The 15,620-nt window shown below is 48.8% G+C and overlaps 1 protein-coding gene across 1 annotated transcript in view; it reads right to left on the reverse strand.

Moving 5' to 3' along the window:
* The window catches only part of SAMD11 (sterile alpha motif domain containing 11), a 299,306-nt gene extending 285,098 nt beyond the window's left edge, over positions 1–14,208 (reverse strand). Inside the window, exon 1 of the mRNA XM_065575103.1 lies at positions 14,045–14,208. The gene's annotated coding sequence lies outside the window, so the exon portion shown is untranslated. The remainder of the gene's footprint in view (positions 1–14,044) is intronic.
* Between the last annotated feature and the right edge of the window lie 1,412 nt (positions 14,209–15,620).

Below are 15,620 nucleotides of genomic sequence, written 5' to 3' on the forward strand. Positions count from 1 at the left end.
TCCCATTTTACAGGTGGCAAAACTAACACAGAGCTAGGCTAAGTGACGGGGGAGTCTGTGCCAAAGCTGGGCCTAGAATCATTCTATTTTCCTTAGTGGCATAGGTGCTGGAACTAGAGGTGCTGCAGCATCCCCTGGCTTGAAGCGGTTTCCTTTATATGCAGGGTTTACAGTTTGGTTCAATGACTCTCAGCACCCCCACTATACAAATTGAAATGGAAAGTGCTACTGAAGGGCAAAACACCATTATAGGCTGCGTGGCTTTCCTGCTGGTTCAGCAGCCAGAGAAAAACCACATTCCGCCTCTGTTTCCACCAAGGGGGCCCTGGCAACATTGGTGCCCTGCTGGAACCCCCTCACCTGGACACTAGTCGGCCACTCTCGTCCTCCCCAGCCCCCACTCAGAAGCAAAGCACATGCTGGTCTCTCTGACAAACCTGATCTCCATCCCTCACTCCCGGGGAACGAGAGACCTGAGGCTCCCCACAAACCCCCTTGCTGTAGACGCGAATATGGCAGCTCTTACGTACTCAGGTGGTGGGTGCTACAGAGGAACCTATGGTTTTTGGCATATCAGTAATGGGCTCCAGCCTGTGCCCACTGAAGTCAACGGGGGAGGGGGCTATTTTTGTGAGTCAACGTGTCCCCCTTCCCCGTCTGTTCAGACAGTACTGCCTCTGAATGAGTGTTTATTTCACCTGCTCCCCCAAGGCCCCTGCTGGGTGCCCTGAGCCACTCCCCAGCATGAAGCTGACTCACAGCGGCACTGATCCGACATCCAGGGGCCAGGAGCTGCCTGTTTTCACCGGGGCGCAAGGATGGGGATGCTCAGGCTGATATTCTATTCACTGGGAAAATTTACTTGTTATTTTACTGGCAAATATTCTTCCAAGCTTAGAGCCATAAGCCTTTGTCTATAGACATGCTAATTACCCAGGGGTCACTGGGGGGCCCCTCCTAATGCCCACCTCTCTTTTAGGGGAGCAAACAGACGGATTTTTATTTGTATTTTCTATCCTTCCCCTTTCAGTCTGGCTGGCGAAGCATGTCTGCCTGGCAGCAGCTCTCTCCCAAAAGGCTCCGTGGGTGGAACATGCATAACTTCATTCTACCCAAGGGGCAAAAAAAACCCCCACACACAATCTGGAGCTGCATTAGCCGCACAGGCAGGATGGCCTTCTGGGCTTTCAGCATTGCTAACGTACGGCATGAGCCCATCACTGATCTTCCCCCCCCCTCCCCCTCCCGGCATTCACAGTTACCCTCTTTAAATCTACCAACAACTTTCCTTCCCCATTCCACACGCTCACCTTCATGCCCTCACCATACCCTCAAGTATGCCATGACCCACCTCGCACTCCTACCATAACCCCTGCTTTGTAGCCCTACTGCCATACCCCCCAGGTATCCCATCTCACATCCCCATGTTCCCCACCTCTCACCCTTACATTACCTCCATGCTCCCCACCTTGTAGCCCTACCATGCCCCCCACTCTCACCCCTGCATCCTGCTTTCCCCCTCATACTTCCAGTGCAACCCATCTTCCTCCCCCACCTGCATGGGACCTCTCTGCCCCCACACCTCTTGTGAACACACTGAATCCACCTCACACACCTACTCTAGCTGCTCCATGCACACTCCCAATCCACCTTCCATTCACCACCTCATTCTCACACCCAGCTACCCTATCCTAGTCCAACACCTACATCCTCCCTTTTCTTCCCCCTCCCACCCTAATCTACCTGCTCTCTCAGTCTCTTCCCTGACTGCCCACCCACCAATCTGCCCTCTTTCCACATGTACCCTGTCTTTCCCCATCAGACATACCACTGCTCCCCCCCAGACGTGCCTGGCCACCCTTATCTTCGCCCGTCTCCTCTCGCGCACACAGTCCAGCCCTGCAGAGCTAGCCACGGCTGTCTCTGCCCTGACGCCGTTGGGTACTTCATCAGCGGTGACAGCCAAGGGCCCTGCCAGAACCCAGGTCCATGAAGTCAGACAGATCTGACAGAGTTGGGCCTGGTGGATCATAGCCAATCTCCTGCTAGGATTCGTTTGTCAGCCAAGAGGCCTGCTGAACAGCCAGAGCCCAGACAGGCAGCCCTCCTTCCTCTAGAGGCAATATAAACCGCCAGAGAGAAGGGCTCTTGGCAGGAAGCAGAGGAAGACATTGCTCACTCTCTCCTCCTTATTGGGGGATTAATTTTTCCCCTTCCCCCCAAATCCTAAAGAATGGTGATCTCGCCACACTCAGTGTCAACCTTCCCCAACACACACACACACACACACACAGTTCACACCCTGAAATGCTCCTGCACCTTTTAACTTGAGCTAACGTTGTACCAAAACCAAAAAAGACCCACCCTTTTAAAAAAAAAAGTAATTCCCCAAAGTTTCTTGCTTTAGGATTGCACTTCATACTGAGACCAGATGGCTTGGGTGTTAGGGGGTTGAGATAGGAAAGGAAGGAAAAAGAAAAAGAGAAAAATGGTCTCAGGGTTTGAGCATAGGCTTGGGAGTCAAGAACTCCTGAACTCTAATCCCAGCCCTGACACTAACTCACTGCATGGCCTTGGGCAAGTCACTTCACCACTCCGTGTCTAGAATCATAGAATATCAGGGTTGGAAGGGACCTCGGGAGATCATCTAGTCCAACCCCCATCTAAAATTGGGCGTATCATGCTTCCTGCCTAAGGGGGACCACGGAGGTTAATATTTGCAGTGTTATTTGTGGCATATTAGCAGAGTCATTCCCTAAAGCCTCCTGGGGAAGCCATTGCCAAGTGATATGGGGGAACCAAATAGTCTCAAGAGAGATTTATTTGAAAATCAGCATCCCTGACTTGTAACGGACTTGTCTATTACCTGTTGATACTGGGATTACACGTGCACACGCACACACAGAGCATCCGATCTGAGGACAAGCTTCTAACTGTCCATTTCTGCCTGTTGATCTAGTGCTACCAAATGGGGCCATCTTAAGTCATCTTCACTTCTGACCCTCAGGGCTCAATGCCTTGACACAATCAAACTTTTAAAAAAGGGAGAGGAAGAAGAGAACATTTCTCCCCCCACACACTCAGCCTTTGCTGAAGACATATTATGGTGGGCGTGTTTGTGGAGTTTCCCCGTTTGGTAAAGCCCCAGGCCTGGGGAGGGGGATTCTAACCAGAGTTTAAGTCTCTGGGGAAGTGGTTTTCTATTTTTTTCTTCTAAATTAAAATTGTAAACCAAAAAGGTTTCCCTCTTCACAGTGCTTCTGTCGCACTCTTTCTAGCGCCTCAGAACAGCCCCCTTACCGCCCCCCTATCTCCTAGGACTGAAGGGATGCTCCATTGGGACAGAAATCAAGCACAGAGCAGAGAAATCTAGCTTAGGCTCTCCTCCTCCCAGGCGCTTGGCTCAGTCTCTGTTGCAGGTGGGCATATACAAAAAACTCAGGTTTTTCCCTAAGAAATAACTGGGCTGGGCTCAGCAGGGACATCTACACTGCAAAAAACCAACCTCAAAACAACCGAAGCAGTGAGTCTCAGAGGCCGGGTCAACTGATCTGGGCTAACGCTTCAAGGCTAACATAGCAGCATAGACGTTCCCGCCTGGGCTGGAGTTTGGGTTCTGAAATCCAGAGGACAGGGGTGGGTCTCAGAGCCTGAGCTCCAGCAGGAGCAGGAACACCTACATGGCTATTTTTAGCCCTTTAGCACAAGCCCTGTGAGCTCGAGTTAGTTGGGCTGGGCTCTGAAACTTGCTGCAGTGCATTTTGGGTGGGTGGGTTGTGCAGTGCAGATGTAGAGTCACTGCCAAGCAAGCAGGGATTCTGACCAGGCCTCGCCAGCTGTGAGGAAGCTCATGTTTATTAACTCTCGGGAAACCTGTTGGGAAGGGTCTTTTATGTTTCCCTCCCTTTGTAGGGTTGGTGGAAGAGCATGTGTCTCTTTTCTTGAGGGGGTCAGACCTCCCTCCTCTCTTGGGGAGGGGGTTAAATGCTTAGCACACCCAGGACCTGGGAGGTACCCTGACGCTTTTCAGCATTTCCAGATCCCTACTGGAGTGGATACAGGAGAGCTGGCACAGCGGCGTCAAGGGAGACTTATCAAGATGTTGGCAGAACTTTAAGCAGCAACAGCAGAAGAGCAGAGGGGGAGGGGGGGGGCAATGAACAGGAGCCACAACTCCTGTGCCGCAAACATGAAACATGCCTAATGAACCCCCCACTACTAAACTGGGCCTGGCTGTCTCTGACACCGCGAAGCACTTCGAAGTCAGGCAGGCAGGTCGCTGGTGGGCCTCTCTCCTTCCTGGAGGAGCCGGGGCAGGAGGAGGAGGACTTGAGGATTATTTCCCAGTACCTCAGAGGACGCACGGCAAGTGGGAGGCAAGCAAGAGGCACCTGACAGATTCCATTAGCAGGCGGCAGCGAAACAGAAAAAGAAAGTTGAGCGAAACGTTTTGCTGGCTGCTGCTGATTCCGGGGAGTCCTGCCCTATTTATTTTATTGTATTTTATTTTCCGCTCTCAGCCTCCAGTAATCTTGGTTTCAGTCAGAGACACTCCCGGCCCCCGGTCCTCTCGCCCCCTGGGAGGATTCACAGCCTGGGCACGGGGGCGACCCAAACCGTCGAGCAAACAAGAGGTCTCTTTGATCATTGTGCGTCTCTTTAGTTTTCCTCTTTGACAGGCATGTTCCGTTCAGAGAATCCCCCCCTTCCCCTCCCACGCTCTCGCCCGCGCCATCTGGTTACAGTTTGCACCGTGACGCGTTTCCTCCTGTGGTTTATTTGCTTTTTTTTTTCAGCCAAACCCCAGAGAGAGAGAGAAATGCCCCGCTCGCTGGGGGTGAACCTCCTGCCCCACCCACACTAGCTTTATGTATTGGGGAGGCTGGGTGGGTTTTTCCTACGATGCTAATAACTGGGCTCTTTGCCGTATCTGCTGTAGATTAAGAAGGGCTTTATAAGGCTGTTAGTGTTGAAAAACATTGTCAGGTGATGATAAAACAGTGCAGTCTAGTGATTAGAGTAGGAGGCTCTGGGAATGGCAACCCCTGGTTTCTACAGTCATTTCATCTCTCTGTACTTCAGTCTCCCCAGCTGCAAAATGGGGCCAACTCCACTCGCTCCTCTCATGGGGGCCGCGCAGGAAGTCAGGCGTTAATATTGGTAAAGCGCAAACACATAAAGCGTTCTAGGAGTGCTACGTGGTTTTAGCACATCTGTGAAACACTTATCAGGCTTTAACTAATGAGGTCTTGCTGCACCCCACAGAGGCTGGCCAGTAAGAATTATGATGCCCCTTTACCAGAGCTATAGATTTTAAGGCCAGAAGAGATAATTATGATAACTAGTCTGCAGTGTCCCATAACACAGATGGTGGAACCGAGGGCCGGCCCAGACAGGCGGAGCAGACTCACCCAGCATCATGCAGTGAGTCAATGATAAAGCTGGGAAGAGAACCCAGGAGTCCTGGCTCCCAGTCCCACACTCATTCCACTAGACCACACTGCATGTACAACGGTTCTGTAAAACAGATTCATTGAAGTCTCTCTTGGGTTCCTATAGCTTGCTTTGGTGATAACTAAACTACAACGCTCCTGTATGGCTCACTGACATATACTCTCAGCCTCAACTCCAGCGTAGCCAGCTGTCTGGGAATAATACTTTTTAATAAAGTGCACTTACAGCTTTTATTTCATTTAATGACCATTATTTATTTGTGTGGCAGTAGCATTTAGCAGCCCCAGGCATGGACCAGGCCCTGTTGTGCTAGGCGCTGTACAAACACAGAACAAACCCGTTTTGTGGTGTTACTCACCGAGGCAAGGTTCAAATCACAGGGGGAAAGATGAGTGGCTCCCCCCAACCCCGAGGGCATAGACAACACCATCCGCTGGGAGGAAGTCAGTCTGAGGCTGGTATGTCTCTGTGCAAACATGGGGGAGCCCCTGGGATTTCACCCCGCTGCTCTGTGATTGGCTTCATTGTGTCTAATGAGCATTTAAAACCCTGTCTGGGCGGCAGGCGCCCTGCCGCGTGTGCGCGTGAGCCCACGTGCTCCCATTAATCCTCTTTACTCCAGCCTTGATTTAATTTATCATTAGGTTTGGATGAGTAATTTTATCCTGCAACACAATTCAAGGTGATAGATGAGACCGCAAGCAGGTGATAGCCCAGGCTTGACTCCCCCCCACTCTGCCTCCCGAGAAGAGCAGCGTCTGCCAGGCCTGTGCAATGAGATTTACTGCTGTTCCAATGCCAGGCTTCCACCAGGGAGAGCAGGAAACAGAGATCTCAAGTCTTGTGAGAGGCTGGCGGTTGGTGTTGGACACAGCTATTTCTCTGCTAGCTGAACCAAGACCCAAGCACAGTGGCTGGGATCTAGAGACCAGTAAATCAAAGCTCTTACCACCACCAAACCAAACTCCATCTCCCCTTCCTACGGCAATTAACCCTTTGGGTCACTCTGCTCAGGAAGGAGCCAGGCCATACCTAGCTAGTGCGCCCAGGAATCTGCTGGAAACCAGGAGAGAGAGACCAGGGGCCATAGTCCCATGGGATCAAAGTCCCATCCAAGACTCTCCTGTGGCCATCACTGCTTGTGAGAGTCCGCATGGCTGTCAGATGAATAGGTCTCAGAGAGGGCTCCCCTCCCGCCCCCGAGTCTGACTGATGGCAGGTTGATATGGGGTCCTCAAGCAAGATGGGCTCCACCGTCAGTATGAAGAGGCCTTTGGGAGAGGGGTTCCGAAGAATCTGCACTGGTGTCAGACAGTGTTGCCCTCAACAGGATCTGCACCCATGTCAGATTAACAGGCAGGGGCCCTCCCTCGGCAGGGTCCATGCACATGGCAGACAAAGGGAAGATGGTTGATTCACTGGGGACAGTTTATTAGTGTATGATGTATCAGTCACCGGTCGATCCCAATGGGTAAAATGTTGTGCCCTTTTCAAAAGGACTCGCGCTACATCCCCCAAGAGAGACACAAAAAACGCTAGCCTTCCACCAGACATCCCCGGTAACCAACAGAAAACAGAGTAAGGGACCCAACAACTGCCTACAGAAATTCAGCAAGCATTGCTCAAATCCACCCCGACGGCCAACTACCACCAAAACAGATTTCTCCTCTAACTTTTGGGATGCAGTGAGGCATCAGACAAACCAGAGTTGGAGCAATGACTGGAGCCAGGCAATGCCAGCATTTAATAGCCTATAGACGTTTCCCTACACACAGCTCTGCCAATGCCCCTCCCACTGACCAGCAGAACTCCCTGCTATCCTAGGCATGGGTGCTGCCTGAGCCCAGACGGTCAGCTGTGCCGGTGATTTCAGGATGTGGGCAAGTGTTTGCCAAGGAACAGAATGAAACCATCAAATCCTTTTCATCTGGGATGTGAGCTAGGACTTGGGCTGTGGTCTGCAGTTGAGAAAGGCTAGTTTGCATTAGTCCACCTTGCCCCAGCAAGGTGGAGATGAGTCGCCACCCCAAGATTCTTAGTTATTTCTACACAGCGCTCATCACTGAAGCATCCCCGCTTTGCGGGGAGTTTTGTTTCACCCCATTAGATGCCTAAATCCAAATCCTGCCTTTTGAACACTTGGCCTGACTTGCATTTCCCCTGCCGCCCCACTCTGACTTGAAAAGGGACTTTTCAGTTGGGTGAGCAAAGGTATTAAAAGCAAAAGAAAGTGTTGTGCAGCCGAGCTAAGCCTGCCATCTTCCCCCTCCTCGTGCATCTCCAGCACAGATTGGTGAGGCTGCTCCATTAACCCGGCATTGATCTCTTATCACGCATGGGAGGAAACAATTAAAAAAAAAAAAATATATATATATATATATATATATAAAAACTCTCCAGCCCTGACTTTGAATTTGTATTTTAAAAAAGAGAGAGAGAGATTCCTGTGAAGCAAGAAGGCGGCTGTATGTGGGAGCATTGAGTCAGTAAACGATGGTACTGACAAAATGATGAAGCGATATCCCCCGAACAATGAGGCATTGTGTGCAATAGGAACCAGAGCGGAGCTGGACTTGGCACCGGCTCTGCCTACTGGAAGTGCTCTGCCACAGGAAGGAAGCTCTGCTCACCCCCTCCAGCATTCTGCATATCCTTAAGCTACCCTGAGGTCCTAACCCATCAATATCTAATCACAGAGTGCTGTGCGGGGGCGCCAGGCCTGGGTGGGCTTGGGTTTCTCCCCCCTCCCCTTTCCATTGTATTTTTAACCCTCCCCTGCCCAGTCAGGCTGCGCTGCAGCCATGGGCAGTTATACTGGCAGTGTTGGAATACTAAAACTTGGCATTTTTGAAGAGCCAAGGATATTGTGGTATTTTACTAGTGATGATGAATATAGCCCTCACGCCGGCCTCGTGAAGGAGGTAATTGTCATTATCCTCATTTTACAGAGGGAACGTCATTTGCCTAAAGTCACCACAGCAGGTCAGAGAATAGGAGACAGGTCTCCTGATGGCCTGGAGAGTGTCTTAACCAAAAGACCATCCCTTCCTCTCTTTGCATCTGTGTTGGTTTCCACTACACTGCAAACTGTGGGCTTGCCCAACACTGCTGTAACACCAGCGAGCCATTGGCTTCTAGCTTGGCTGTGTACACTACTAGCACATGGAGAGAAGGGGGAAAGGACACATAGGGTATGCCTACAGTGCAAAATGTTCTTAACTTGGGATAGCTAATGTGAGTTAAAATAGCATTGAAGATGCAACAACTCGGGATAGCAGCTCAAGTTCAAGCCTATAGGGCAGCCTGGGGTTGACTCGAATTACTAAACCGAGTTAAAAGCTGAGTTGCTCTGTCTTCACTGCTGATTTAACCAGAGTCAGCTAACCCAGGTTCAGAACACATCTTTTTTGCAGTGTAGACACACCCTAAGAGGATCCAGTTTAGTCCTTTGCCCCTGGGCCCGCAGCAGAGGGGATGGGAGCATGCTCAGGACTGCCTGGGAGGAGCTAAGTTCTTTTATGGCCCCACCCGAAAGAGGACAGAGAGTGAGGGCGTCCTTTACTGAGCTGGACACATGAGCTAACTCCTCCTTGACTGGAGTTTTCAATAGTCACAGCTAAAACATGGAGAAATTTGGAATCTACTGATTTTATCCAGGTCCCTTCAACTGAGGGCTTGAGTGGTTCCTCGGGTCTCTCTCTCTAGCCTATGTCCTGACTCATTTCAGGGAGATGACATGGCTCAGAGAAGTTTAGTTTTCCCTTTGGTTTTCAGCTGCTTTGTGTGATTTTGCTGCCAGGGGGGAAACTTGGAAGAACTCTTGGTCTGCAGGATGATGAAGGGAAACAGACACACCAGGACCGAGGCATCTCATAGTTCCTGATAAGTAAGGTCCTTGTGACGCTAATAGCAGCTACAGAAGTAATTGTGTGTCCGTCCCCCCCCCGCCATACTCACAAAAAAAAAATGCAAATACACAAATGCCAGCTTGATGGCTGGATGGAAACTCTCAGAACCCAGCCTGTTAAACCAAACAATGTGTAAATTGTTACTAAGCGAAAGAGTAACCATTGAACTGGTTGGGAAGAGTGGAGAGAGATTCACCGCCTTGCATAATTTTCTGGCATTGACTCTCGGCACAGTATCGGCCCACACAGAATTGAGGGTGCCAGAGTCACTTGACCAGAGGCAAGTTTTCCTATGAAGATTAAAACAAGTAGTGCCCCTGGAAGGCAAATGGGCAAGAAGGGGGCAAAAGCAAGATGAAGAGAAGCCAGATAGTCAATGTGTTGTGGTGTGAGGGGAAAGACCGTTTAGACTAATGACAGAATAGGGGCCCAACGATGGCAGACAGACATGCCAAGACCTACCGGGGATGTGTACAGAGAGACAAACTCTTAACCTCTGCAAGATGGAGGAGGAAAGCATGAACACTCGTGGCCCAGGACTAGGATGCCTCATGACACCTTCACCTTGTGGTTGGTTTGCGTTGCAGATAACAAACAGTATGGCTAATTCAGGGATCCTCAGGGAATCCAGATTTTCAAGTGAAGCAATATACTGGGGTACTTTAATATTCATCAGCCCTTCAAGATGGTTTTCTCTTTACTGCCAGATAAATATTTCTTTCAGATAATGAGCTAAATTTCAGCCCTGGTATAAAGGAGACTCCGTCTCCATTGCCAGCAATTGGCCTTGGACCCACTTACACTGGGACTGGATTTGACCCACTGTCTTTTCTGGAGTTATGATGACCCCCAGAGGTCAGTTAGGTTAATCACAGGTGTGCGCTCCCCAGGGGTATCTCTGTACTGTAGGTGTGTGTCTGTTGAATATTACTGCTAGCTCAAATAGGTCTATGACATTAGCGATTAGATCAGTCTGTCAAATGATAAACTAAAGACCCAGCATCCTGGGTTCTATTCAAAAGTGCCAGTCTGAATTCATCTTCACATCCACTACCTGCCCAGTGCATTGAATCTCAAATAGGCTCTTTATTTCACACCTTACAGGTAAGATGAAGCAGGTGCTGCTAATAGCACCTTGTCTCAGGAGAGCGCTCATTAAACTCACATTAACCAGCTTGACTACCCCCTTCAACCTAAATGATGTTCGAAAGAGAAAACGTCGCTCTGCTGCAACAACACACTAGATATTCCGAAAGCAAAGTGTCAATATTTACAAATATGCAGCATTTCCATTTTTGGAATTCTAAATTAAACCAAAGCACATATATGGGACCACAGCAAGCCCTCCCTTATACTTGTGGTTTCACTCACAGTTTGTAAAGTGGCCTTTCCTATTGACACACAGACATGCACTCATGCATTTGTATATAAGGCTGAACAAACACATGCAGAGATAGAAATGCATGTATATATGTAAGTGTGTGTTCAAATATGCCCCCATATGCAGGCAGTGCCAAGCACACACACATACACAGCACACACACACACAAGTTAACATGCATGCACACGTGAAGCTATACTAATGCACACACAAGCATACACAGCCACATATCGACGCATGCAAATACACACATGCGCTCATTCCTGGAGACATGCATGTTCTTTCACTCATTTGTATTTTCAGTTATTATAGGGCAGTTACTGGGATATGATTGGCTCCATCATTTTCATCTCAAGACAAAAATAGGGAAATAGGAATGACTATAATGAACAAAGGCCAGGGGTCTGAGTGGAGATCCAAGACCCCTGGATTCTAGGTGTAGCAAGACAAGCACACAAATACATCCTAAAAGCAGCTAGAACTTGTATTGCACTTTATATCTGCATAGTGTTTGACAAACAAACTAATCCATCCTTTGGTCGGGAGGTAGGGGAGGGTGGCCCCATTTTACAGATAGGAGAAGTGCATCAAAGAAAGTTTAAATGACTCGTCCAAGGCAATGCAAATAATGAGTCAATAGCCGAGGTGGTAATAAACCCAAAGCTCCTGATTCCCACTCCCCTGCTCTGACTACTAGACAGTGTTGCCTCATTCACATGCAGTCATACGCTTGACCCCCCGAACCCCCCCCATGCACACACCTATATAGAGGCACACACTTTCGTTCTTTCCAGTTATAGGGATTTGTGCCTATAGGCAGGTGTCTCAAGAGCCCCACAGCAACAATCTTCTTAAGCATTCAGTGCCCAGGACTTCTTCGGTGTTGTTAGCAGCACCATCCCTGTTCCTAATGCGCAGTGTAACTAACTGAAGTAACCAGCACTTTCAGTGCTGTCAGCCATCCCTGCTGATGCCCCGTGGTGTTGACACACCAAACCCCAGCTTCTGACATCGGAACCCGGGGCTGCTGCCGCCATTTCTTACCCTGCAGTGCCCCTCATGGCCACCTCAGGAAAGAGGAGTCGGGAATCACAACTGCAGGAGCAAGTCTTGGCTGGCCTGGTTGTTTGAAATCTCTTCCTAAAGGTCATTGCTTCACCGCAGACCAAAGAGACCAGACCTATTTGACACAGGCGATCCTCTTTCCCTTTATCCTCAAACCAAGCACTCAATGCCCCTTCCTCCCCCTTCTCTCCAACCTCCAGCCCATATCGATCAGTGGTGATTTCCAGTTCTCAGTCATTAGTAACTTAGCAGGAGCGGGTACCTAAGACCCACTGTCTAAGCAGGGTGTGGTACCCAAATCACACTCCATCCCTTGCCCTCTTCCAGGGCTCAGACGCAGGGCTCTCGCCACCTCAGTTCTAATGTCTCCCGACGATGAAGCTGGGGAGATAGAAAAGCTTATTCCTTTCTCCAGATTCAGCTCAAAACCCAAGTGCCCTTGGAAAGAGAATCCCTCTTGCAGCTAACAAGCCATCTTTACACAAGGCAGATGGTTCCCCGTAACTGGAAATGAAGGGACAGCTGTACTCTAGGGCTAAAAGTCAGAGACCTGCATGCAATCCCCAGCTCTGACTCACTGAAGTCACTTCTCTTCTCTATGTCCCAATCTCCCGGTCAGTAAAATGGGGGTGATGATACTTTTCCTCCTTCGGCCCACACATTGAGATGGAAGGATGAACAAGGGACAATACAGCATATAGCCAGTTATTGTTACTAACTGCTACCTGTACATTGCAAAGCCATCCAGGATTCAATTTTCTGCCCACTTCACTAAAGATGCAGTTTCTTTAGATCCGAACTCACCAGATGCAGTTCCATGGTATTAATAAAGTAGCATGGCAGCACTTTTCACGCACAGTCTATTCCTCACTCTCTTCCCCCTTCCAATGCTGAGCCACTTGGTCTGCTTTATGAATTCATATTCTAACTCTTTTTATTTGACATTTTTTGCTGTCACGCCCCACCTCATACCTAAAACCATATTCTCCCAGTTCAATCAGCATGGACATTGCATTTCACATCAGCCCTAGCAGCAAAAGCCACAGGGAAAGGTTAGCCAGAACCACTAGGAAAGGGATGTCCCAACTTTGCCCAACTAATGTGTACACTGGCAAGTCCCACAAAGTGCCCAAATTTTCATAAAAGGCAAACGCACTGATATACTATAGTGTAGCCCAGAGGTGACACATCCCAGCATGTGACACTCCATGCCAATCTGAGATGCCAGTGCTTGAATCAAGGTGAGGTCGTGCACAGTAGGACCCTGTACTCTGAACCTATGTATTCAGTCTGAGGACAGACACAGCTGGCAGTGATCTGTGGGCATATTAGGGGCCACTGCTTCTGACTAATAAGTCATAAGGACACCATAGCAGTCACCAATCCACGTAGCTTCAAAGGCCCATATAGACTTAGAAATCCTTGCATTTTTGCAAGTCTTGCATCTGAAGAAGTGAGGTTCTTACCCACGAAAGCTTATGCTCCCAGTACTTCTGTTAGTCTCAAAGGTGCCACAGGACCCTCTGTTGCTTTTTAGAAATCCTTGTTGCCATTGCACTTGATGGGATACTCAGACATTTGTATAGCCTAAGCATGGATTATCCAGGCTGGCATATTATTGACACACTAAGCCAATTGCTTTAGCAACTCATTACATATATGCAGGTCTAAAACCTTACTTAGCATGCCAACTCCTCACACAGGTGCCCCAAGACCTGCCACCCCTGAGAGCCATCCCAGCCCATGTTAGCCTTCTTTCCACTCCTATCATGCCATCTCAGGGAGCACTGAGTCCCAGAGTGTCACTGGTAAAGTGACAACAAAAATAAGTCTACTCACTAGACTGCAGGCTGGGAACTTGCTGCTTTATTTAACTGTATTACAACAGTGTGTGGGGTGGGGTGGGGACTCTCACTGACTAAAACAGGAGGTGAAGAATGGCAGGATAGTGGAGCCATGCTCCATCCCATAAAACCATGCTCCATCCCATAATACTATGGGTAACCCACTAAACCCTATCATGACCGCTCTACTACTGTCACAGTGTGAAAAGGGACATGGCACTGCCGCAGGCAGCTTGTGTTGGCTGGGGTAATGTTATGCCCATGGCAGAGCGGGCAGCCTCCTCAAGGCTAGTGGTATCCACAGCATCTCTGTCTGATGTTCGTTTTACTTACTCCTTCATCCCTTTGTCTGGAAATTGTTGTCCATATCAATGCTTTCAAGTTACACTTACCCACCAAGAATCCTGGGCGGTGCATGGCAGTTCTTGTAGAGATAGCCAAGGAGAAAGGCTCATCTGAGTCTTTTTGCCACATCTCAACTGAGAGACGAGCATCCCTTTAGTTCCTGACACTGCCTGGATCTCTTCCACTTGTACTGGAGCTGCACATCCAGGAGATTCACGGCCTGCAATGTGAGACATACACCAGGTCAGCCATGGGGATCATTTGCAGAGGGTGCATCAGATCAGTAGCATACAGGCACCAGGTGACAATCATTAACAGTCTCTTCAGGGCTGACTGAAGGCTTGGTGCTATACAGGACACAGAGGAAGAAAATCCTACTCCAAGGTTAAGTGAAACTTACATTGTGCACAAACCCTTGCACCGGCCCCTCTGCACAGGGATGCATTTCACCCTGAGGGAGAAAGAACATTCTAAGCCTACAGGGCAAGGAAGGACAAATGAGGGTAGGATGAAAGCAGGAGACAGAGGGAGAGGAGGGGCAGGATTTACTGGTGGGACAAAAAAGTGGGGGATAAATGGAAGAGACACTGGCATATTATAATTATTTCTTAGTTTAGATTTTTAAAAAATATTCTGTTGGAAGCTCTGGAGTTTTCCAGCCAAATTTGCCCTTTAATTTCACTTTTGCCTTATGTTTCAAGACAGACGATGAACCAGTGTGATTTTCTATGATTTATGTCCTAGCTGGTGCCCCACTATTGTTGATTAATTATCAGCAGCATAGCACTATGGGAAATGGATGTTACTGGTCACTGCAGAACCAGCAAAGAGAGGGCTTTAATGGGAAGAGTTTTATACAATAAATTAGTGTTATTAATAAAAAGTGCACCAGGATGCCATAAATTGTTTGTATAGGTCCTACCCAAACCGTGACTCTAGTTTCAGTATAAGGGAGGGGCAGATTAAAAGACAGAAAGATTCAGAATCTGGGGAACATTCACCATCAGATTATAACAATTTTAAAATAGCTCAAACCCAGGGTTTAAACAAACTGAAGTTAGCCCTGCTCTGTGTCTTAGTTTTCCTTCTTGCAAAATGGGTGTAACACCTGACTCCAGGGATGTTGTGCAGATTAGCATTTGTAAAGTGCTTTGAAAATAAAATGGAAGTATTTACCCACAAAGGACATGCAGAGTCTAGAGAGTGTCAAAGAGACATTACCACAAGTTTGAAAAGAGCGTAGAGAGTGGGACATTGCCATTGGGGTGAAGGCTCCATGGGAAAGGAAAGTTTTGAGTAATAATAAAATTATAAGACTTGGAGCTTCAATAGCTACACCTCTACCCCAATATAACACTGTCCTCGGGAGCCAAAAAATCTTACCGCGTTATAGGTGAAACCGCGTTATATTGATCGTGCTTTGATCCGCCGGAGCGCGCAGCCCCGCCCCCCGGAGCGCTGCTTTACCGCGTTATATCCGAATTCGTGTCATATCGGGTCGCGTTATATCGGGGTAGAGGTGTATTTTAATTTCTCAGTCTCAAAATGTGTGGCACAAGGTGGGTATGAACCATTATCCAAATTTCACAGCAGGTAAAAATGAGGCAGAGATGGGAAAGGACC

This window comes from Chrysemys picta, chromosome 21, assembly GCF_011386835.1.
Source record: "Chrysemys picta bellii isolate R12L10 chromosome 21, ASM1138683v2, whole genome shotgun sequence".
Taxonomy (NCBI): domain Eukaryota; kingdom Metazoa; phylum Chordata; order Testudines; family Emydidae; genus Chrysemys; species Chrysemys picta.